The 24276-nt window shown below is 41.0% G+C and overlaps 1 pseudogene across 1 annotated transcript; it reads right to left on the minus strand.

The window, feature by feature from the left end:
* Positions 1-11375: 11375 nt before the first annotated feature.
* Positions 11376-23403, minus strand: LOC311060788 (myosin heavy chain, fast skeletal muscle-like; annotated as a pseudogene). Its single transcript has 32 exons — positions 23186-23403; positions 22953-23096; positions 22525-22681; positions 22398-22425; positions 22205-22307; positions 21985-22077; positions 21838-21901; positions 21539-21637; positions 21352-21455; positions 20666-20804; positions 19921-20039; positions 18864-19013; positions 18605-18775; positions 18028-18331; positions 17554-17618; positions 17154-17241; positions 16935-17052; positions 16726-16849; positions 16487-16623; positions 16083-16342; positions 15663-15901; positions 15216-15392; positions 14979-15124; positions 14804-14894; positions 14329-14718; positions 13867-13993; positions 13588-13706; positions 13296-13492; positions 12677-12860; positions 11964-12129; positions 11673-11797; positions 11376-11568 (listed from the first exon to the last, which is right to left on the minus strand). The product of its transcript is annotated as a myosin heavy chain, fast skeletal muscle-like (transcript).
* Positions 23404-24276: the final 873 nt, after the last annotated feature.

A 24276-nucleotide genomic window follows, 5' to 3' on the forward strand; every position in this document is an offset into this window, starting at 1 on the left:
GTCTGGTCTGGTCTTGTCTTAACTATGTTTGTATGCCAAATCCTCCCCATGTCTTGTTTTAGTGTCAGCTAGGTGTATATTTGTTGTATTTGTTGTAATTGATCTTTTCCAGTCATTCAATACTGCGTTCATCTAGTGCAAAGAATCAAAGTTGTGCCTCTCATCACACCAGAGGAAAGTCGAGAGAGAAAAAGTATCACCATTGTATTTGGGTGCTAATTTGGGGCGAGAGGAACTTGCTCTAAATGAACAAAATCTCACTGAGGACACTAGCGCCTACAGTCTCTCTTTGGTGAAGAATATAGACTCAAATGATATCAGCAAAAAGACGACTGTTGTTAACATTGAAGACTTGCTTGGCACTTAAGGAGTGTCGAAGAAAAGTTGTTCTTCTCGGCAGGTGACAAAGACACTACTTGAGAAGTGACCCATGTCAATTAAAGGTCTGTTTCCATCATCTGATGTGCAACGGCAATAGGATTGTATTGTATCTTAGGCCTGTTTTCATCAACTTATTGACAGGGCTCTTTAAACTAGTGTTTTAGGATGTCTCTATTTCTTTTCAGCCCTCACCTACCTTCCCTCTCTCTATCTCTTTCTATCTAGGAGCTCACAACAATTATTATACCATATTTAACACATACAGTTCTAATCAGGGACCACAGCAGAAACTAACATCTTGTATGGCTGTATTGGATCATTCATATTGCCTATGGCGAGTGCATTTTAGTTAATAAACTTCCTTGATTATATAATATATAAAGTTACAGCTTCTGTTGTTTTAAATGTGCTTTATAAATAAAGTTTGATTTGATAAAAAATAAAGTTTGATTGCTCTGCTTAACTTTTTGATCACTTTTATACTTTTGAAACTATCCCACTTCAAAGCACATGGATCTCACAGTCTTTTTAGCCTTTCCAATACACGCTAATGGTGTTTGCTAGAAGGGAGAGAGAAGGACACAGGACTCAGGAGGAATGGTCCGGGTGGCAGCTAGCTGGTCCGGGTACTAACGTATAATTGTTTTTTTATCTTCAAATTAAAAGTGAGAAAAACAGGAATACGGGCCAAATGTACATGTTTTACTTTTAAACCTACAATGAAACATTTGTGTGTCACGATGAACACAGTAACTTCCATCATTTGAATGTGATGAGGATTTTTTTTTGTATCAAGTTGGGCCATATTGCAAATATGTAATGTATCATTAGAGGCTTGACCTACACCCTCTATAACTACTATATCTGTGCTATAATGATTAATTCAGTATAGCACTGGTTCAGTAAAATGAACCAAACAGGAAATGGGTATGCTACCTTCAGGAAACTGTGACTAAAGTTATGCACAGAGGCTTTATCAGTTCTTGTTGCATCATGCTAATGCACACCAATGCAGAGAGGAGCCTGACAATTATAGAATCAATTTATGCTGGAGAAACAATCCAGGAGAGGGGCCTGTAATGACTGATGTAGTGAAGGGAAAAGGTCATCAAGGGGCAAGGACACAGAAGGAGGTCTCCCCTGCCTTAGCTGGGGTCACTGAATAAACAGACCCCCCCCCCCATTACTTGACAACTATTTAAAACAATCCTACATTCCTTCCAACATTAACCCCATACTTGGTAGGCCCTTTTGAGGTGAACTTTTGCTTTGTGGTACTGTATCAATTTGTCAGTGGCTATAAAATGTTATCACTGTTGATGCACATATATTACATATAGTCTGTATAACTGGGAGGGTGACAGGTTTCTTCACTTGGCGACACGTTTATTAACTTGGTGACAGTATGTCTTGTCAAATAAATGATTTGCTGCTAATAGCCTACTTATATATACTTATTACTTTGTATGTAGGTATGTCTGACATGTCTGGCTGGGATTAAGGTTTGGCCTTTGCCCCCCAATGTCATCCAATAAACAAGTGGCTCACACAATGTTATTGTCATTCCTTGTACTCATCACATTTCATTTCAGCATGAAATGATTCATTAACAGACTATGTAATGTATTACACACAGCCTCTCTCACACAGCTGATACAGTCCAAGATTGTCACAGCTTGCCTATCAAATCAAGCAGATACTAAAATTTCCTAAACACATCTAGAGGCTTTAATGAATAGACTATAGTCAGGCATAACCTCCAACCTGTACTTTTAATCATGTTGTTAATAAAGTGTTCAATCAATCAAAAAGGGCTGAGCACAGAACTAGCTGGGCCCCTGAAAAGGTCCAGTGAATTAGTCCTCCCCACATCTGCTTTACTCATATAATGTAGGTTCATAGGTTCGGTATTTGTAGAGCACCCCCCATCCAGTTATTACACTGGCCCGGGGTGTCGAGGATTTCTGAGAAGTAAACATTTAATATGAACTCAAACAATATACTGTGCTATATAAATAGTCCTCTCTCCTCCAACAGCTGAGGAATGCGCCACCTGTTTCTTGGATGACATTATGGGGGCAAAGGCCAAACCTTTGTTATCTTATCAAAGACCCTTCTTTGATAACCAGTGGGACGTCTGGCCAATGAGTGGAGTGATGGAATAGCCGATCTCCAAGCTCACAAGGTTTCACAGAGAACTCGACATGAGCTTGCAGATCGGTAATTTCCGTGTGTGTGTGTGTGTGTGTGTGTGTGTGTGTGTGTGTGTGTGTGTGTGTGTGTGTGTGTGTGTGTGTGTGTGTGTGTGTGTGTGTGTGTGTGTGTGTGTGTGTGTGTGTGTGTGTGTGTGTGTGTGTGCGTGCGTGCGTGCGTGCGTGCATGTGTGTGAACCCCACTTTGAAAACCAATGATGGACCCCCTGGAAATCCATCAAGGACCCGTGGGTGTCCCCTGACCGCACTTTGAGAACCACTGGGACAGATGAAGCCCCCCACCCACAAGAACATCAACTCTCAGAGTCAGCAATCATCTATAGGGCCCCCTGGGAAGACCTCAAAGACCGCACTTTTCTGTTGGGACAATTGAAAGTCAATGGCTTTTTGTGGCGTAATTTCTTGCGTATTATGTCGGCGTGGTAACGTGTAATGGCAAGAAATTCAATTGCACACTTGACCCGGCCGAGCCGCATGTTTTGATGTATATATTGTGGGGGTTGTGTCAACCGTGCCGGTGCCAAACACATATTATAACTAGAAAAAGTGCTCCTCGGAGCACAGGTCTCCGCCAGGTCAGGTAGGTTATTGTGGCCTCCTGGTGGCGCTACAGTATAATAGGCCAATGTGAAAAGGGTGGCATTTCTTCCTCGGCCTAGTGGGAATGTGCGTGCGTTCAAGATTTGAGGCATTCTGTTATTTATTGTTTTATTAAACCTGCTGGTGGCGCTATAACAGGGTAAGGTGAAAAGGGTGGCATTTCTTCCTCGGCCTATTGGGAATGTGCGTGCAAATTTTCACAGAAAGCGAACGCTGCGTTCATGATTTGAGACATTTTGCTCAAAACGGACCAATCCTGCAAACTTTGGAAGCCAACCTTAGCCAATCAGGATGGAATATGACATATCAGACAGATCCGTCTTGATCACATGACTATAGAGATAATGTGTACCAATTTGCGTGATGTTTGGATAAAATCTGTAAGAGTAATATCCAAAAATGGGTTTTGCACAAATCGGCCTCCTGGTGGCGCTATAACAGGCCCATGCAAAGAATTTGGGGCAGAGGTTCTGAATTGGCACCCAGGGAGTGTGTGTGCACAGTTTCGGAGCGACCGGGCCAACGGTGCCGGAGATTAGCCGCTCGCAGACAGATGGACACACGGACACACGGACACACGGACGGACGGACGGGGTGGAAAACATACTCTCTCGCCATGCCTTTCGGCCTGGCGGAGACAATTATTAAGTATGGCGGAATACAATAAGTGTTTTGTCATTGCCATGGCAGGCACTCTTAATGAGAATGCAGGAGAGAACATTTTTCAATAAAGGGCAGCGGCAAACATTCTGGAGACACTGACAGTAAGCAGACCTGTCCCAGGCGACCCCAGACCTCAGAGGTCTGGGTTAGGTTGTGTCCAGTGGTGGAAAGTAATTAGTACATTTTAATGCACTTGAGTACTATACTTAAGTGATTTTTGGGGATTTTTTTTTGCAAGCACATAACTTTCACAGTATATCAGTATTTACTTTGTCCACTACTGATATAATATTCTACCCAATAAAACCAGATGCCGGTGTCTCTCTGTGTTGCACAGAGTGTGCAGCTAGCTGCCATGTCGGTGCCATCTGTGGAATCCTTCTCCACAGAGATGTTCCTCACTGGGACCTTCTCCTCGCCTCAGCCTCACCCCTCCGACCCCGCTCTGATAGAAGATCAGCCTCTTCAGGTCACTTTACAAGCTTACAGGTTGATAACCTGAGTTGATAATATATTGATAACCTCAATTGTATTGTCTCATCACAGGTTTACAGGTGTAAAGAAGTGGGTAAAATGATATATATTTATTTATTTTTCGTTTATGCGCCATAATTTTGTAGTTTTAAGGAGTGAGGATAGAAATAGAGGAAGAGCAAAGAGAAAAACACAGGATAGAACAGTTCACATAATCAAAAAGATACAGTATACTGTATTCTTTGAGACACATATGGATATTTCGGGATGTGGCCAAATCCGCCATCAAAAAGATACAGTATACTGTATTCTTTGAGACACATATGGGTATATCGGGATGTGGCCAAATCCGCCATTCCTTCACCGGGGGAAAAAATACAGCTTTCACCATTGGAATTGCATTGTGAAACGAACACATTGTTACATTTTATGGGTTTATTTCATCATAGCGCAACATATGTTGAAGTATTGTAGTGCAGGTAATTGCAACAACCACCAATCTTGTGAAAAAGATATTCTAAATTCCAAATATTCTAAACTTTCTGCGATTCTGCCAATAATCATATTCTTTGAGACACACATCCGAGCTTTTGGCGGGTCTAACAAGGGAATCACGTGAAGTTGATCCCCTTCCCCTATTCGCTCATAGGACATGACGTATGTGTTAGGCAGAAGAATGATATCTCTGCTGTCCGGCAGAAACCGGCTTACTCCAACATTTTCATTTTTCAGGAAGTGACAATAACAAAACAAAAAGTGGAGTTAGGAGGTTTTGTTCATCATTGATAAGAACAGCTGAATGGACCTCCAAGCTCACAATGAGGTTGGAGATCAAAAGGGGGTGGAGCCTGGAGTCAGCAAAAACAACTAACTCCACCCCCTTTGGTGGAGTTAGCTGGTTTAGCAGAATGTTTGAGGATCTAACGGAGTTAGCTGGTTGTCAGAAGCGCTTTTTAATACTTTCCATTGGTTCAATATTGTTTTAATCAACACACTGATGTAAAGGGTGTTCAATAGCACTGATTTTGTCACGTGTGTTTTAAAGAACAGGTGAACCCAAATGCATGTAACACAGGCAGAGTTAGTTCCAAGTATTTAATTGCAACCAAACAAAAAGGTTGAGGCTTACATTGACATGAGGCAGGCAGAGGTCAAAAGCATACAAGTACTCCAAATAAGGCAAACCCAACCAAAAAGGCAGGTAGAATAAACAAAGTCGGTCAAAATCCAATCTAAGTATTAAAGCCAAGGAACACTAGGTATAAGCACTGACCAATAACCAAGGGTGATCTGGAAAATACACATATAACATTGGTTACAATCTGGCAATGAATGAGTAGAAAGAGTCCAGCCTTATAGGCAGTGGGCTTGATTGGGGAAGTTGCCACATGTGAGTAATGAGAAGCGAACTGTTGGGCTGATGAGGCAGTTGGAGACAGGTGTGTAAATGGGACTGAAGTGTGGTGTAATAGAATGTTTTACAGTGTCGAACGCCTTTTGGAGGTCCATCATGACCATGCCGCAGTAGGCCTACTTGCCCGAATCTACCTCACGTTTGATGTAGTCGGTCAGATACAGTAGGCATGTGTCAGTGGAGTGGGAGGTTCTGAAGCCCGACAAGGCCGACAACAATTTACGCTCGCTAAGGTAATTGTTGATTTGTTCTTCAATTAATCGCTCTACAACCTTTGAGATGGAGCAAAGGATGGAAACAGGTCTGTAGTTTCCAGGTTCTAGTTTGCTTCCTTTTTTATGCAGAGGGATTACTCTTGCCAATTTGAATTCTTGATGGACGTGACACTGGCTGATGGATAGGTTTGTATTGTGGGCTACTATGGGGGCAATAGAGACAGCTGCGTCTCTGAGGAATCTGGTGGGGATATTGTCAAGGCCTGTGGCCTTGTTTGGCTGGAGGGCGAAGAGCTTTTTTTGCACCTCTTCAACATTTACCGGTTTGAATGAGGAGTCTTTCTTTGCCCCTAGATTGTCATAGTGAGCTTGGATGTGGTCAGAGCCGTACAGACCTGAATGCTGAGGAAGTTTGCTTACCAATTGGGTCGCAACGGTGGTAAAAAAAAGCTGTTAAAACAGTTTGCTACCACCTGCTGGTCGGTAATGAGTGTGCCACTTTACACAAATAATGCAGATATTGTACATTATTATGTCATTGTTTGTCTATATTACTAATACTAATGCTGCTACTATATCTGCTTAAATAAAGTCTAGTAAATTGTCTGAAACTGATTTTGAATGGATTGAGTTAAAGACGTTGCATATTCCTACAGGAATTGCATTACTAAGCATGGTATCTATTAATTATTACTAATCACCAACCTGCAACAAGCTTCACATGTTCAGCTTGTATAAGTTATATTCTACATGGCAAATATATGACTGTGATAATAACCTTGGCTCTTGGCACTACATGTTGCTGTAAAAGCTTTATTCCATACCGATAGATTTCACTATGGTTTGTTGCGATAGGCTACTGTTGTGTCTCTCAGCCCAGATATAAAAGCTATCCCAACTTGGATTATTAACCACATGCTATGAAAATGCATCCCTGTAAAAAAAGTTAAAGGTTTCATGTGACTGCTATTTTAAGATGACAACTATTCATTGATTGAGGATCCAAGCAGTGATTCTCAACCTTTTCTGGATCAGGGCCCACTTGAAAAGCTTGAAAGCATTTTCAGAGCATGTTTATTGTAATGATCAATCAGTCAATTGTGTTCCGGCTTGGAACCATAGAAAGTACTCAGAAAAGCTGAAAATCTGTATCAATGAGAAATGGAACATTGTCTCAGTAAATTGATGTTTTATCGACACAACGTGAACACAAATGCATTGCTTCCATTTTTAACACTGTGGTCAGAAGAACTTTCTGACCTCCCCTCCTCCTAAAACTGTCTATTGTACCTATTTCTTGTTTTTCATACCAGTAACCTGTAAGCTGATTGTATGATGTTCTGCATAGTAATGTATATTTTAGGGTTGTCCAATATTGGCTTTTTTACCGATAACCGATATACCGATATTGTCCAACTCTTAATTACCGATACCGATATCAACCGATACCGATATATGCGGGGATTATTGTGATTAGGGTAAGCTCAAATTTCATATCACACACACCATATACAGTAAGAACTCCTGTAACTTATTTATAAAGCAAAAAAAATATATATATATTTTTTTTTTTTCAAAAACCGATACCGATATTTTCCCGATATCAATTTTTATGCTAATATCGGCCGATAATATCGGGAGGCCGATAATATCGGACATCCCTAGTATATTTGTATGTCTTCTTAAATGTCATCATGATTTGAGTGCACAGGGATCTCATTTTAAATAAGCCAAGTGCTTTTATGAGCGATCCAGTTTAGAGGACCATGTATTGTGAATTGTACTTCCATGTACTTTTACCATGTCTTTCTAAATAACGTATTCAATCAATCAATCAAAAACCCCAATATGGAGTTACCAGCTGTAACAGTTTTGGAAGGCCTGACTTAAACAATTTGTCAGTGTGCATGTCTGGTTGTGTGTTTATAAGTTTGTATTGGTTAAATATGTGTGATGTGTGACATTTTCGTTCACAACTTCACATGGAGTGTGTGTGTGTGTGTGTGTGTGTGTGTGTGTGTGTGTGTGTGTGTGTGTGTGTGTGTGTGTGTGTGTGTGCGTAAACATGTTCTAGTGCTGGCCCTTCATAGTCAAATCAATTAATCGGTCAGTTTGGTCTTATACTGTAGTTGACAAAGCTTTGCTAGTTTCTTATGCTTTCCCCCCATCTACATCTCTTGGACGCTCTAACCCTTTTAAATTAAATTCGGAATGTTCAGTTCTCAACATGATGGATCCTGAGCAGCATTTTATGAGCCTGCTGACGAGGTCTTGGCACTTGAAAAACATCCTGTGATTTGCATTGAAAACATCTAAAACTAGAAAAAGTGCCAGGTCATGTAGGTTATTGTGGCCTCCTGGTTGCGCTACAATAGGCCAATGTGAAAAGGGTGCCATTTCTTCTTAGGCCTTGCACAGCAATCGGACACTGCATTCATGATTTGAGGCATTTTGTTAAAAAAAATGTTTTGCTAAATTAGACCTGCTGGTGGCGCTATAACAGGCCAATGTTAAAAAGGTGGCATTTGTTCCTCAACGTAGTGCGAATGTGCGTAAAAAGTTTCCCCGGAATCGGACGCTGCGTTCATGATTTGAAACATTTTGTTCTAAACGGGCCACTCCTGCAAACTGTCAATGTCAATATTAGCCAATGAGGATGGAATAAGAAAAATCTAACAGATCCGTGTTGATCACATGACTATAGAGAGGATGTGTACCAATTTGCGTGACATTTGGATAAAATCTGAAGGAGTAATATCCAAAAATGTGTTTTATATAAGTTGGCCTCCTGGTGGCGCTACAAAAGGCTGATGTGAAAAATGCAGGGCAAAGGTTTTTCCCTGGCCTCTAGGGAGTGCGCATACAAAGTTGTACACAGATCGGTGCAGTTATAGGTGAAAACACAAATCGGCCTGTTATAGCGGACGGACGGACAAGGTGCAAAACATACTCTCTCGCCATGCCTTGCGGCCTGGTGGAGACAATTAATACACATTTATGTATCTTTGGAATGGGTTTACAAAATAGTATATAGCGGACATGTGAGTTGGAACCAGAATAATTTGACAAACCTGACAATAAAAAGTGATTGACAAGACAATGAAACAAAATGATTTTGTTGCCACCTTTATTGAATCCAATGGGTCATATTTTATGACTTTTCATGGTGTGGGCCTCCCATCTAGCGTGAATACAATGGGTCATATTTTATGACTTTTCATTGTGACTTGAATTGGAGAACTTATTCAGCAGCATCTTTTCCCTGTAAGAATAGAAGTATACTATTAAATATGCAACACTAATCTTTAGTTAAATCTTAGTTAAAGATAATCATCATCAATCAAAAGCCTTCATATTGCACATGTATTTACCTTGGCGTCACGACCTTTAGCTCTCATCTTGTTAACCTGGGATTCAGCAATGTCAGCACGCTCTTCAGCCTCCTCCAGCTCATTCTGAACCTTTCTACACTTGGACAGGTGAGTGTTGGCTGCTTCCTCCTACAATATGATAGAGATGGTTCAAAGCCTCAATATTAGAAAAAAAACATCTTGCACTTAGGCTATACTCCAAACAAGACAATTTCAGGAAATTGTAAAGTGTGGTTGTTGCTAATACAACACTCGCTGTTCATGAGTGCCTCGCACCACATGGATGGGCATGGACAGGTTCTCATTGGAACGGCGCGATCATGGCTGTGTTCTTGTTCTTGTTTAGCACTCCCGAGCGAAACATCGCAGCTTGGAGGAAACAATCTATTGCTTTCTGTAGTCCACTTTGGACATTTTACCATTTTGCCTGAAACACAGCCTGCGTCTGCAGCGTGTGCATTGTTGTGGAACAGCTTGCCTTTCTTTACAGCACCCGTATTACGGTAACAGCTTCCCTGCGGTGCGGATGCCATACCATACTGCAGAAGCACAGCTATGTAGAGATTTCATGTGCTGCTTGTGGAAAGCAGTGAGATGGACACTGAAACATGATCTGTGGTAGGTCATCTTCACATAATACCAGCATTATCTTTCACATAACTGATTCCTATTATGTCTTAGTTACACTATGGCAAACGTAATATGCCCATGGCAGCCACAACTGAAAATTCATCACCATGTATGTTTGTCTTACCGCTTCCTCAGCTTGTCTCTTGTAGCCCTTCACTTTCATCTGCAGCTTGTCCACCAGATCCTGAAGCCTGCCAAGATTCTTCTTATCCTCTTCAGTCTAAAGTCAGAGAACATTCATAGTTGTAAGCTCATGCAATCTATTCATTTTGTCAGAGGCATGATGGTCATTAAAGTGAACATGGTATACAGTACCTGGTATGTCAGCTCCTTCACTCTCCTCTCGTACTTGCGGACACCTTTAATAGCGTCTGCTCCGCCTCTCTGTGCGCCTTCAACCTCTCCCTCCAGTTCACGCACCTTCACAATTGAATGGTACATTATGAGGTTATTTCTTCTGATGTCATCATCTATGACTATAAGCTGTGTTGAAGTAAACTACATCTTACCCTGCCCTCCAGTTTCTGGAGCTGCTTCTTGCCTCCCTTCATAGCCAGGTTCTCAGCCTCATCTAGACGGTGCTGCAGGTCCTTGACTGTGACTTCCAGGTTTTTCTTCATCCTCTCCAGGTGAGAACTAGTGTCCTGCTCCTTCTTCAGCTCCTCGGCCATCATGGCAGCCTGGAAAGTCATGTTTGTATTGTATTGTATGTAAATATGAAGCATGACATGAGGATATCTATTAGATAAGGGTAGGTCATCCTAACTTACATCAGTGATGGCTTTCTTGGCCTTCTCTTCAGCATTCCTTGCTTCTTGAACACTGTCGTCCACTTCACCTTGGACCTGGATCAAGTCAGCCTCAAGCTTCTTCTTGGTGTTCAAAAGGCTTGTGTTCTAAAATAAAGATTCAGTTGAACAATGTAAGTAAGCATTATGTAAAAAAAGAAATTCTGCATTCTGAATATTGAAAGTTTTTTTTTGACTTGTGTACCTGAGAGTGCAACAGTCCAGCGCGCTCACTAGCATCTACTAGTTCTTGCTCAGCCACTTTGCGGCCTCTCTCTGTCTGTTCCAGAGCCACTCTCAACTCCTCGATCTCAGCAACCATGAGGCCATTCCTACGCTCCACCATGGCACCTTGCTCCTTCACATCTTCTGCACCTCTGACAGCATCGTCAAGGTGCAGTTGGGCATCCTAAAATAAATCACATTTGAGGTGATCACGTTAAGAGAAACATCAGAATGTGACTTGTTCACTACAGTTCCATTGTTTGAATATGTGTCTAACTAATGCACCTTAAACTGTCCCTGGACATTCCTCAGCTGCTTCTGGGCCTCAGCAGCCTGGCGGTTGGCATGGCTCAGCTGAACCTCCATCTCGTTCAGGTCTCCCTCCATCTTCTTCTTGATTCTCAGGGCATCATTTCTGCTCCTGACCTCAGAGTCCAGAGTGCCCTGCATGGAGTCAATCACCCTCTGGCTGTTCCTCTTGATCTGTTCCATCTCTTCATCCTTCTCTGCCAGCTTCCTGTCAACCTCACCCTTGATCTGGTTGAGCTCCAGCTGGACACGAAGAATCTTGGACTCCTCGTGCTCCAGAGTACCCTAAAATGTAAGGATCAAAATGTAACATTATATACAGCTACACTGTTTGAATATAAAACTTATTGAAATAAATCTAAGATATAAACAATTGATAAATGTTTTACCTCAGCTTCCTCCAGAGCTGTCTGGATCTCAGCCTTCTCTGTCTCCGTCTGTTTCTTGGATTTCTCCAGCTCATGGATGCTCTTTCCAGTTTCACCAATCTGTTCAGTCAGGTCTGAGATCTCCTCTGCAGTTTATTGAAAATAATGAATGAGGAACTTTCCAAGCAAACATCTATTTTGTATTTGCATTTGAATAAAGTTGTAGTCTGATCCACAACTGATCTTGAACATTTAACAATGTTTTTTTTTTCCCTCACTGTTATTAAAAGAATGATGTAGAGAAAGACTCACGTTGCAGGTTCTTATTCTCACGCTTCATGGTCTCCAGTTGGTCCAGAGACTCCTCGTAGGAGTTCTTCATCTTAAACAACTCAGTGCTGAGAGAACGAGCCTCTTTCTGAGCTCCTTCCAGTTCTGCCTGACCCTCTTCATGCTTCTGCTTCCATTCTGCCAAGACCTGCACAGCATTGTAATGAAATGTGTCATTTACCCCACTTTAACTCTTCCATTGTGTTTTCAAGTTTAAAGAGGTAAAAAGTACCCTTTACATTTCTTTATTGGAACAAGGCTTCATGATATCCTCAGAAACAGCTATTTTAACGCAACACAATTAATTACCACCATTTTACTTAATTCTGATGGTCTCAAAAAAAAAAAAAAAGTGGCAGAGAAGTCTGGCTCATTTCCCCCCAAATTGTCAATATTCAATGTTTACATGTTTGAGAGTGAGAGAAACTTGTCCTCAATTAGCATTTGCTATTAGGAGTAAGATAAAGTTTGGTATACGGGTCAATTTCGACCCTTAACACCACAGATGTCACTGTTTTTAATAATATTAACATATTTAAAAAGAAACTTTGTCATTTAGCCCACTTGAAGGACCTGCACAGCATTTATAATGAAATGTGTCATTTACCCCACTTTAAGGACCCTCACAACATTTGCAATGAAATGTGTCATTCGCAATAATTAATTTTGTTTCAAAATAATGCGTGTAACAGCACCTTATCGAAGTTCCTCTGTTTCTTGTCAAGGTTGGCAGCCAGACCATTGGCCCTCTCCACATCAATCATGAGGTCTTCCACTTCACCCTGGAGTCTCTGTTTGGTTTTCTCCAGAGAGGCGCACTTGGAATTCACAGCCTCGATCTGCTCTTCAGCCTCCTGAAGACGCTGGGCTAGCTTCTTCCTGTTGATCAGTGTTGAATGGAATCAAATTAATGAGGTCAATATTTTGCATAGTGAGTGGTGCCTGTGAGTGTAAAACATTGGTTTTCAAAGCGGGTTCAGGGGACCCCCAGCAGGAGTCCTTGGGGGGAATCCAGGGGGTCCCCAGCAAAAGTAGTTAATGTAGCACCAAAATCATTTAACCACTTTATCCATTTATATGTTGGTTATTTAAAAATAGCAGATCCACAAGCTCACAGCGTGACACTTTGTGCCACATTGCGAACTTGTACATCTGCTTTTTTCATGGAAAATCCTCTCTTCTGGGGGTCCCTGGGACCCTGGAACAAAAACTTTGCAGAGGGTGGTCCGCGGCCAAATATACGTATGTATCAATTAGGGGGTCCTTGAGACCAAAAAAAAAGAGAAACACTGGTTTAAAACACTAATGACTTACTTAGCTTCCTCCAGCTCCTCAGTGCGTTGGACAGCATCAGTCTCATACTTGCTCCTCCACTGACACACCTCAGCGTTGGCCTTGGACATTCCACGCTGAAGCTCTGCCTTGGCTTCCTGTTCCTCCTCAAACTGCTCCCTCAGAAGGTCACAGTCATGGCGAGCTGATTGCACAGCATGAGCAAGGGCATTCTTTGCCTGTCAATAGAAAATGGACAAAATAATGTCAGCTGAATGAATTTACAAAAAATATAACACTAGGCCTAAAAAAGGAGAGGAAATCTGTTCCTCACCTTAACCTCCTCTTCATTGAGTCTCTTCAACTCCTCAATCTGCTGAGTGAAGGCCTGCTTGCCTCTGGTAAGCTGTGAGACCAGAGCTTCTTTCTCCTCCAGTTGACGACCAAACTCACCTAATTAGAAATTGTAATATTCGTTTCAAACATAAGGGGGGAAAAAAACATCAAAGTCCAAGGATAACTGTTGATCAAAGCATTATTTCTAATTATGGTCAATTTGCCAAAAGTATCGACCAACCATGTCGATAAAGTAGACTTTAAGATGAACATTTACCGTTCTCTGTCAACAGTCTTGCTCTCTGAGCTCCAACATCATTGATCTGGCGAACGTTCTCATCACTCTTGGCCTTAATTTCACTAAGTTGGTCCTCAAGGGTGCGGCACATCTTCTCAAGATTTCCCTGTAAATGAACATTGGACTTATTCAATCATCCTTCTTTCTGATTGGTTCATTGCTTTGATTTGAACAGTAAAGCCACTCGATACATCATTCAGCCCTCCTGTTTATAACTGGAGATGGTGTCCTTACTCATCACTGGGTTGGCCATCATTAGCTATGAGGATGTCTGTTATCTTGTTATTTATTTTGTTTAATGTTTTGCTATGTTTACTGTATCAGGGCATAATTGGAAAAGAGAGCTTGCCCTCAATTGACCTTTCTGAATAAATAAAGGCAAAATGAAAATTAAAAAGTCTTATCTCAATAATTATATTATGCAAAGGCATTCCATCATACCTTTGCCTTAGCAACAGCCTCCATGTTGCTGGACAGGTCATCGATCTCCATCTTGTATTCACTCTTCTCCTTCTCCAGTTTCTGCTTGACTCTCTGGAGGTTGTCGATCTGTTCACCCAGTTCAGCCACACTGTCAGCCTGTTTCTTACGGAGAGCAGAGGCAGTGGCTTCATGCTGCAGGGTGGACTCTTCAAGGTCACGACGCAGCTTCTGGAATTCAGCCTCACGCTTCTTATTCATCTCAATCTGAGCAGCGGTGGCTCCTCCAGCCTCCTCAAGCCTCTCACTGATCTCCTCAAGTTCCCTGGAGAGATCAGCTCTCTGCTTCTCCACCTTGGCACGAGCGGCACGCTCCGCCTCGATCTCTTCTTCCAGTTCTTCAATACGAGCCTTTCAAATTAATGATGTTAGATTAACATCTTAAATTAATAATTCACTTACTTATTACTAGTGATTTTACAGAAAATAAAAATACCTGGAGTTCTTTGATCTTCTTCTGTAGCTGAGCCCCCATAGATTGTTCATCCTCAATCTTACTCAGAAGCTGGGTTACTTCAAAGTCCTTCCTGTGGAACACAGCATATCATATTTTAGTGTCATTCTGCAAGTGGTTTCTCTCCATGACATTTCATATTGTTGGTCACCATTACTTCTTTAGCTTTTCGTCAGACTGCTGCTTGTCATTTTCCAGGTCCATTATGGATTCCTGGGCCAGTTTCAGATCACCCTCCAGCTTTCTCTTGGTTCTCTCCAGGTCCATACGGAGCTTCTTTTCTTGCTCCAGAGAACCCTCCAGCTGCACAATGATAAATGATTTGTACATCATCATTCAGTGAAACAATAAACATAATATATTCCAAACATCTAATTGCTTTGGTAAAACTCACATCGTCAACTTGTTGCTCCAGCTTGGTCTTGGCCTTGGTCAGAGTGTTGACTTTGTCTTCCTCTGCCTGCAGGTCATCCAGGGTCTGCTGATGTGCCTCTTGGAGGGCCTTTTTCTCCTTGGTCAGCTTAGCAAGTCCCTCATCCTGAGAGGCCATCTCCTCGGTCAGGTTCTTCACCTAAATGAACCCAACAAGGACAGTGTTAATACGTCCTTCATCCTGAGAGGCCATCTCCTCGGTCAGGTTCTTCACCTGATACAAGCAGAACAGAATGTGTTGTCATGGAATAGATCATTATTGCACTTGTTCTCTGTCGGGTGGAAACCTCACGTGTCCAAAACAGTTACTTGTCAGGATTCACATCCAAATTTAACGAAAGTAGGAGGTTTCTTCCCGACAGCAACGACTACTAACTTAATAAAACCTCAGAGAGTGTAAAATCTATACCTTGTTTTCAGTGGCGTGCTTCTCCTTCTCCACTTTGGCCAAGGTGAGCTCCAGGTCATCAATGTCCTTCTTGAGCTCAGAGCATTCATCCTCCAGCTTCCTCTTCTTGGCGGTCAGTTCTGCGTTGATCTCCTCCTCGTCCTCCAGTCTCTCAGTCGTCTCTTTGAGCTTTGCCTCCAACTGGATCTTACTTTTAATAAGACCCTCACATCTCTCCTCAGCATCATTCAATGCTTCATCTCCCTTTTGGTCAATGAAAAAGAAAAAACACACAAGCATGTCAGCATTTTGTTCTGGTCAAGATGTACTTTTTAAAGTCAGTTGCCTGTTGGGGGGTACAGACTCTTAGGGATCATAGTTTGAGAAAGCACAGGTTTGTGATCTGAGGGAGGGAATTGTAAAATGTCCAGTGTAGCCTACTTACTGATGATGCTGCCAGGACAAGGTTATTTCTCTCCTGTATCAGAGCCACCAGCTTCTCCTCTAGTTCCTTCTTCTTGGCCAGGGCAGTAGACAGGTCAGTCGTCATCTTCTCGTAGTTCTCCTTCATGTTGGCCAGTTCCTTCTCAGTCTCAGCGCTCTGCAGAAGAGGCTTGATCTTGTAGTAGACCTTCATCCATGGCCAGTGTTTCACAGCGACAAACGAGCGGAGGTTGAACTGGATAGTGAAAGCGGCCTCTCTGTGGAAAAAGTGTGTCATGATTGTGGACAGTGATGGAAGAAGTATACGCTTTTATTGTAGTGATTTGACACTGTAACAAAATGGTATTGAACAGTAATTACACATGATACTAAATATTGAATAAATTATGTTTTCAAAGTACCTGACAGCCATCATCTTAACAAAATTCTTCCTCATGAGGTAAGCTCGTGCAAGAGCCTGAGTCATGGTGACCAGAGCAAACAGCTTTTCATCTCGCATCTCCTCCAGCGTACCCAGCAGACCAGCTTTGAAGAACACCTGAACACAATGTTACAAACACTGTAACTAAAAGAACTGTAAATTCAACTTTTAGTCCTCTCTTGATAATGTTAAACCAGGTCACATCACAGTGTGTTTTACCTTGGTGTGTCCAAACTTGTACTCATCAGTGGGAACATCAATGGACCCAAGCAGCTTCTCAGAGGCTTTCTTGTTGTCCATGAATGCGCCATCGGGACATGCGCTGGCATTCAGTACTTTGTACCTGTTTTGCAGAAGTTCATGGTCATTTTGAGTGCCTCCCGTGAATGGGTTTGGAACTAAAAGCTGCTGGAAAAAGAAATGATTACCTCTGCTTGAAGTCAGCATATGGGATTCTGCTTGGGAAGCCCTTTCTACAGATTCTGATGCCCTCCAGCACACCGTTACACCTTAGCTGATGGATGACCAGGAAATTCTCCATCAAGCCTGTAAAGATGTTATTAGGACAAGATAGTTACACACTGGCCAAAGTTGCATTAAATGACCACCTCACAATCATTGTTTACATTTGTATTTGCTGTGTTTACCTGGAGTCTTGGACTCGTTGGGAATCAGGCAACGCACAAAGTGAGGATGAGTGCTCCTCAAGTTGGTCATCAGCATCCCCAAGTTTGCCTATTGAGAAATAAAAGAGCCAAGTAGGCTTATTATTAGTAAAAAGTTCTCCTTTAGATACTAGTTACTTTACAGATTCATAAACAACAACATAAAACATACATTAACTACTTTAGCCCTACAGTATGTTATACTTCAGCTATTCAAAGCTGGCTGATCACAACAAGACAAGATCACAACTTGTGATACAGAAATTGTTTAATTCCAACATGAAAAGACGTGCCTATTTCTTACATGGATATAATGTTGCTAATAATAATGCTTAATTCTTACAGGAATATAATGTTGATAATAATGAATAAATATTCTTACCCTGAAAGCACTAGACACAGTCTGCATGGAACCACCCTTCTTCTTGCCTCCCTTCTTTGTGTTATCTGTTTATATTTATTAGAAACATTAAATCAAATCAAAGTTTATTTATACAGCCAATTTTCAACCTTAAAGTCCTGGACAAGAACACATTAAAAAACATCCTACAATGTCCATGATGAAAGGGAGACGAGAGGAATGTATAGAGGGGACAAGAGCTTGAGAGTGCAGGTACATGTGGGCAGGCAGGGAAAGGGCTGGGGGGGGGTTCTGTCACAGTCACAGACTTTACCTGTCTTGTGTAGGTCTTGTATTTCTATGTGTTATGTATTTGTTCTGGTTTTCATGGTTCTATGTCCATGTCTCCCCAAGCTGTATCTCATGTGTAATCAGTCCTCATGAGTATTTTAGTCTTGTTCCCCAGTCAGTCCTTGTCGAGTCATTGTTTGGTGTCACAGAGATTAGTAAACATACCTTCAGGCTCAGGTGGGGGATAGAACACAGCCAGCAGTTTAACTGAAGACTTCTGGAACAGCCCAATGACAGAGTCGTTCAGGGGGTCCTTGTTCTTCTCAAGCCAGCCTGTGATGCTGTAGTCCACAGTTCCAGCGTAGTGGACCAGGGAAAAGTGGGCCTCACCCTTGCCTTTGGCAGGCTTGGGCTTCTCAAAGGCCTTGTTCTTCCCAAGATGCTGGTCAAGCAACTTTTCAGCGAAAGATTTGTCCGAAGACTTTGGGAACATGCACTGCTCTTCAAGGATGGAGAAGATACCCAAGGGCTTTATAAAGGAGAGAAAGAGAGAAAATGACAAAAACAATATTAACGTCATGTCCATTAAAGCACAAAATAATTGTATACCTTCTCAATTAGCTATATGCAGATAGCTAAGTCCATGATAATATATAATATAATAATATAATAGTATAGTATACCTTCTGAATGAGCTCAATGCAGACAGCGAAGTCCATGATAATATATAATAATATAATATAATAATAATAGTATACCTTACCAATGAGCTCAATGCAGACAGCCAAGTCCATGTACATACCTTCTCAATGAGCTCAATGCAGATAGCCAGGTCCATGCCGAAGTCAATGAGATCCCAGGGGATGCCTTCTTTTTTGTACTCTTCTTGTTCCAGAACAAACATGGTGTGGTTGAAAAACTGTTGCAGTTTCTCATTGGTGAAGTTGATGCACAGCTGCTCCAGGGTGTTGAACTATGTGTGGAAATATCATTAGCCCAATATCTTGTAATTGTGACAGAAATAATTAGTCTCCCACTTTTAAAAAAAAGTCCATGCTTACATCAAAGATTTCAAAACCAGCGATGTCCAGCACACCAATGTAGAAGTTTCTCTGCTGCTTGGTGTCCAGCATCTCATTGATCCTAATGACCATCCAGAAGAACTCCTTCTCATAGAGGGACTTGGCCAAGGCACCGACTGAGTTCATTACCTAAGGACATAGGTGTGAATTACACAATTTACTATTAAGAATTCAGGTATTTAGCAGATGCTCTTAATCCAGAGCGATTTACAGCAAGCAAGGAAAACACGAGGTAATACATCAAATGTATAGCAATCTAGGATCAAAGGTAAACCAAGAACCATCATCAGTCTAAACAAAAAAAAACAATAATCTGTAGGCTACATTGAAACTATACACACTATAGGATGCCAGGTCTACAAATGAACCCGCCATCTGTCTACATTCTATATAAATTACATTTTAGCCTTTGCATAAGCCTGCAAGGTCGTCAAGGCTAGGGCAAGTGATACGGGCTAAGGTGAAGTCTGAAGAGGTAAGTCTTCAGATGTGAGTCTGTAGTTCTAACTGCAATGGGGAGTTCGTTCCACAGTTTGGAAGCCAGAAGGTAGAAGAGTCTGTCCCGGGTGTTTACGGACAGATTACCTGTGTTTTTTTTTTACAGGTATAACAATAGGGCATAGCAGTGGTGGCCATTTTCTGGTTCCACTCCAAAATAGTCAATGCATATTTATATCAATTATTTTAAGCCTAGAATCAAGCCATCCAGGGTCCTGGTGAATCACGACCATAAGACCCGTTTATTTTAATGACTATAGAGATACTGTATACCGAGTTGCGTGATTTTGGGCGAAAATCTGTAGGAGTACTGTCCAAAAATGTATTTTGCACAAATACTCCTGGTGACGCTATAAAAGGCCCATGTGAAAAATTTGGGGCAGAGGTTCTGCTCTGGCATCAGGGACTGTGTGTGCACAGTTTGTACAGTCTGTACACAGACAAGACAGAATGACACAGGGACGGACGGACAGGGGGCAAAACATACTCTCTCGCCATGCCTTTCGGCCTGGCGGAGACAATAATGTCATTTACTCACCTGTGGCACAGTTTGTCCCTTAGTGACATACTCGTTTCCGACTTTCACTCTGGGGTAGCAATATGCCTTAAGCATTTCTGCTGAGTTTATACCCAACAGGTAGCCAATCTTGTCAGCCTCTGAAATGTTCATACAATTTACAATGTAGGCATTTAGCAGACGCTCTTAATCCAGAGAGTGATTTACACTAAGCAAGGTAAACACAAGTTATATACATACATATATATATATATTATATATATTGTTTTTTATCCCACGATTTTTGTGACCCATTTTTTCACCCAGTGCCAATTGCCTAAACTGTAATCATGGGCGCTACTCTCCCTCTGACAGCTTGGGGAGAGCCCCGAACTGAACTCATGCTTCCTTCAATGCATGAGGAGTGAGCAGGCCGCTTCTTATCACCTGAGAGGGTGGAGTTTCCCCGGAAGGATGTAGTGCGTGGAAGGAACACGTTTATTTACCATAGGAGAAAAAGGGAGAACATGCAAACTGCACGCAGAAAGACCCTTTCGCCAACCCCACCTAGGGTATGGGCACTGATGACGTGGAGGAGAGAACACGCCCCCAGCGCCCACAGTGGGAATCGAAACCAGGACCTTCTCGCTGTGAGGCGACAGCACTACCGACTGCTCAACCGCCCCACGGTAAAATATATGTTTAAAAAAAATAATGCAAATATATTGAAAATATATTTAGCTTAGTTTACTACGTGTAACAATAATAGTAATAAAGATCAGCTCACCCTCCGTGCCGTCAGGTTCTGCCTGTTCTTCACGCTGCTTCTGTTTGAACTTCATGACACCATGATGCATCACTGCACCGGTGAACTTGTAGATCATCTGTTTTTCCTCACCGTTGAAGCCCAGGACGTCAATAGCATCCTGATGTCAATAAGCAGAGATGTATTAAAAAGATTGAGATTAAGCCTTAGATTAACAAACATCATTTAGAACTATGTACAACTCAACAGTTAACAAACCAACATACAGTATAAGTGTATATCCATGGTATCTGCACATTTCTAAAGTGAATTTTAAGACCTATACAATAAGTAATTTGAAATAAAACAAATAAGATCATTACTGTGTCAAAAGTAATCAACAAACTTTACTATTCAAACTGTCAAACATTAGCCAAATTGTCGAATATTACCAAAGAAAGAGGTAAAAAATAAAATAAAACATGTAGATCGGCTATTTTCCCAATAGTTATCTGTGGAACTGAGTCAAACTAAATGTAATGCCTCAACTGCTACAATTCCAAGTGCTTGTCAGGGTGGAGGGGGTACCCAGTTCAAATAGGATTAGTTTGAGGGGTCACAGCCTGAAAACTTTGAGAACCACTGCTTTATAAAATACATTTTGCAGAGCAACTGACTGCAGTTCACACTATAGTGAGTATTAGAAAGAAACAAATATTTTCACTGACATCAGTCGCGTCCAGCTCCTCCTTGTCGTTAATGCTGGCCACAGTGATCTGTCCCATGCTGATCAACGGGAAGTCGTAGGGGTTGGAGGTGATGAGACACATTTCTTAAAAGGGATTAAAAAAGGGTGAACATGTGTTTTTATTCATTAATTTATGTTCTCACTGCATCATCAGTAATTCCACTTACCAATAATCTCAGGTTTGTGGTTGGTCATCATCTGGAAAAAGATGTGGTAACCTCTCTCTGCAGGAAGCTGATAGGTCACTCTAGACTTCTCCAGCAGATCTATATGGGTTGTACATAACTCATAGTAATAATACGGGTAATAATAATAATAATGATAATAATTATAATTACAATTACAATTATAATAATTATTATTATAATAACAATAATAATCTATATGGGTTGTACATAACTCAAAATGTAATCCTCAAATGAACGCATACAGTATATCATTTATCATCTGTGAACTTCATACTTACATGTCTCAATATCAGCACTGGCCAGTTTACCCGTTGTGCCGAAATGGATTCTGATGAATTTACCCTGTTTGATATAGCACAATTAGTTGCATCTACACTGTGGAATTATTGCAGGCTTTCTAATAACATGTCATTATTTATACTTACAAAGCGAGAGGAGTTGTCATTCCTCACAGTCTTGGCATTACCATAGGACTCCAGCAAGGGATTGGCTGCAATAATCTGATCCTCCAGTGACCCCTAGAATGTTTTAGACATGGCCCAATAACAAATTTGTTCAGCATTCTTTTAAATTGAATTGCTATATTGCATATAAATGCTTTATGTTCATTATTATTATTTTTTTGTTAAAAACCTGTACACATACCTTGATTTTACCGGCCGCCGCTTTTTCTCCACCAGAACTAGCTGTTGCAAAGTACTGGATGACACGCTTGGTGTTCACAGTCTTTCCAGCACCGGATTCTCCACTGGTTATAAATGCATACATTCAGAGAAACGCAGTTAGTGAATTTGTGTACAATGTTGCATTTTTAATGCCTATTAGATGGGAAACTTACGTGATCAGGACAGACTGGTTCTCTTTATCTGTAGAATGTAAAGCAAACTTTTAGTCATGGATACAGCACAAAACCATTATAGTGATATATATATTTTTTGTTTTACATTGTCCTGACTAGTACGTACCCATCAGCATGAACTGATAAGCGTTGTCAGAGACAGAGAAGATGTGGGGTGGAGCCTCAATACGCTTCTTGCCTCTGTAGGCATTTACAACCTCCTGGTCGTACACTGGGAGCCACTTGTAGGGGTTCACAGTTGCACAAAACAAGCCAGAGTAGGTCTGAAGGGGAGAAGAGAGAGAACATTAACATCATACAACATAGCACTGACCATACCACATATCTGGGACAATGGATCACTAGAGCTGGGATTACGGTCACGAGTTGCAAGTGGCATCAACTAATGAGCAAGTTAACTTCAGAACCATGAGTTTGTTAGAATCTGTCATTCTATGGATTTCACTTGATGATATAACGTATGCTCTGTATTTTTCTTTCTATGCTATCGACAGGTGCAACACTGTACTGTTCTCAGCATGTAGAAAACCTTACATAGATCATCCATGCTGCATAACGCTCTTTGAGGTTATACAGGACAGTGGCTTCAGTGAGGTGGGTCATCATGGCCATATCCTCAATTTTGTCATACTTGGGAGGGTTCATAGGGGTGACATCAGCCTCAGGCACAGTTTTTTCCTAAAAATAAAAACACAACTTTAGAATGTCTTGCAATTACAGTTGTACTGTGTCACTATTTTATTTCAGATCCACCTCTACCTACGTACCTCCTTCGTAATGAGTGTTTCCACGGTGACTTTGCCACCGTCCTTCTTTAGGATTTTACACTTGACGTACAGCTCCTTAACATCAGTCACAAATGCTGCAGATTTGGCATCAAATGGCGCACTTTGAGCTGCCATTCTCTCCTTCTCTGGCTTACGGAGGTAAATGGCGGCCGGGCCATACTGCTCCATCTCTGCGTCCGTACTCATGGTGGCGGCTTTCTGTTGACAGACAAATAGATGGTGTTGATGCCTCTGGCTGACTTGAGATCTGAGCAGATACTTGCGGGACTATTCTTATGGTTATAGCTTAGTGTAGGTTTAATAGAAAAACACTTACTTTTCCCCTCTACCAGTAGCAGTGGAACCTTCTGTGCAACCCCTAAGTGTGAAAGAAACACATGTTTTAGGACATTAACCCGAGTTGAATGATTCAATACAATTCATATTCATGAATTAAATTAGATTATATGAATCCTAATGTTCATTCTTGCCACACATCACTGCATAAGTTCTTATTAGTTCCACATTTGAAAACAATATATATATTATTTGTAATAATAATATTATTACATGCAATGAAATTAAATGCTGCTTGCCTCTTCACTTCTTTTCGTTTGTGTGTTTGTTATTAGCTTATTCCTAATTTCACCAAGTCCTTTTTTGTCATTACAGCCATGTTTCTTGTTTTTTTTATGAAGTACCAAAGCATTGCTAGATTTTCTTCTTCTTTCTAATACACTTTGATTCCATTGTATGAATTAATGTTACAGTCAGAGGTGGGTAGACTAGCCAAACTGTACTCAAGTAAAACATAAATTAATAATAATAATAATAATAATAATAATAATAATAATAATAATAATAAGGGTAATAATAATAATAATAATAATAAGGGTAATAATAATAATAACGATAATAATAACTCTAGTCTAGTAGATGTAAAAGTAAAAGCATTGCGAATTAGTATTTATATAATCATAACATAATTGAAATGTCTAAATAGAAATGAATAAGGACATTCCAATCTGTCCCAAACCATATCATTATAAATAAAAGAACACACGATCAATCATTTAAATCTGTACAATATA

The sequence above is a fragment of the Gymnoscopelus microlampas genome, assembly GCF_963454915.1.
Source record: "Gymnoscopelus microlampas genome assembly, chromosome: 14".
NCBI lineage: Eukaryota > Metazoa > Chordata > Actinopteri > Myctophiformes > Myctophidae > Gymnoscopelus > Gymnoscopelus microlampas.